The sequence below is a fragment of the Venturia canescens genome, unplaced genomic scaffold (assembly GCF_019457755.1).
Source record: "Venturia canescens isolate UGA unplaced genomic scaffold, ASM1945775v1 PGA_scaffold_47__1_contigs__length_35594, whole genome shotgun sequence".
NCBI lineage: Eukaryota > Metazoa > Arthropoda > Insecta > Hymenoptera > Ichneumonidae > Venturia > Venturia canescens.
Genome location: NW_025108613.1, coordinates 27,501 through 29,363, shown reverse-complemented (window position 1 = coordinate 29,363; position 1,863 = coordinate 27,501).

Genomic DNA, 1,863 nt, shown 5'->3' with positions numbered 1-1,863 from the left:
GTCTAACGGGGAAACGAGAAATCCTCGGTCGGTGGACGCCCGGTGCGGGCGTCGCACGACCGACGAAAAAAAGTCAGCACAATTACAGAGTCTCTGGGCACAAAACCGCGACGCTTCGTCTACGTAGGCTATCGGGAGAAAGGCGAATTTGGGATCGTCCGAATATCTCGAAAGTTGCGTATCTTGTGAGTTTACTCGTCGCTCTTGACGCGTGTTGCGGTCGAACGGGTAAACGGCGGGCTTGGATGCTCGCTCGAATCTTGAGTCCAATCCCACCGGATCGTCCACGTGTGCGTAACATTTGGATTAACGAAATTCCCACTGTCCCTATCTCCGACGACGAAGAACCATAATTTCCTTTAGATATCGTCAACGCAAGCATGAGCGAGCTACGTAAAATCTCTCGGTCGGTGGACGCCCGGTGCGGGCGTCGCACGACCGACGAAATATTTCGCCCAATTTCAAGGTACCTGGGCACGTAGCTGCGCATTTTCCTCGACGCACGCCATCGAGGGAACGAACGTCGTCGGGAGACGTAGCGAAACTCGTCACGTAGGGTCTAACGGGGAAACGAGAAATCCTCGGTCGGTGGACGCCCGGTGCGGGCGTCGCACGACCGACGAAAAAAAGTCAGCACAATTACAGAGTCTCTGGGCACAAAACCGCGACGCTTCGTCTACGTAGGCTATCGGGAGAAAGGCGAATTTGGGATCGTCCGAATATCTCGAAAGTTGCGTATCTTGTGAGTTTACTCGTCGCTCTTGACGCGTGTTGCGGTCGAACGGGTAAACGGCGGGCTTGGATGCTCGCTCGAATCTTGAGTCCAATCCCACCGGATCGTCCACGTGTGCGTAACATTTGGATTAACGAAATTCCCACTGTCCCTATCTCCGACGACGAAGAACCATAATTTCCTTTAGATATCGTCAACGCAAGCATGAGCGAGCTACGTAAAATCTCTCGGTCGGTGGACGCCCGGTGCGGGCGTCGCACGACCGACGAAATATTTCGCCCAATTTCAAGGTACCTGGGCACGTAGCTGCGCATTTTCCTCGACGCACGCCATCGAGGGAACGAACGTCGTCGGGAGACGTAGCGAAACTCGTCACGTAGGGTCTAACGGGGAAACGAGAAATCCTCGGTCGGTGGACGCCCGGTGCGGGCGTCGCACGACCGACGAAAAAAAGTCAGCACAATTACAGAGTCTCTGGGCACAAAACCGCGACGCTTCGTCTACGTAGGCTATCGGGAGAAAGGCGAATTTGGGATCGTCCGAATATCTCGAAAGTTGCGTATCTTGTGAGTTTACTCGTCGCTCTTGACGCGTGTTGCGGTCGAACGGGTAAACGGCGGGCTTGGATGCTCGCTCGAATCTTGAGTCCAATCCCACCGGATCGTCCACGTGTGCGTAACATTTGGATTAACGAAATTCCCACTGTCCCTATCTCCGACGACGAAGAACCATAATTTCCTTTAGATATCGTCAACGCAAGCATGAGCGAGCTACGTAAAATCTCTCGGTCGGTGGACGCCCGGTGCGGGCGTCGCACGACCGACGAAATATTTCGCCCAATTTCAAGGTACCTGGGCACGTAGCTGCGCATTTTCCTCGACGCACGCCATCGAGGGAACGAACGTCGTCGGGAGACGTAGCGAAACTCGTCTCGTAGGGTCTAACGGGGAAACGAGAAATCCTCGGTCGGTGGACGCCCCGTGCGGGCGTCGCACGACCGACGAAAAAATGTTTCATTTTCTCAGAATATTATCTTCGATAACTCCAACAGCTCTGCTAATGTATATTTTTGTACCCATTCGTCGTGCTTCGTCAAACGCGGACAGAAGCGAGCATAATCATTACAAATC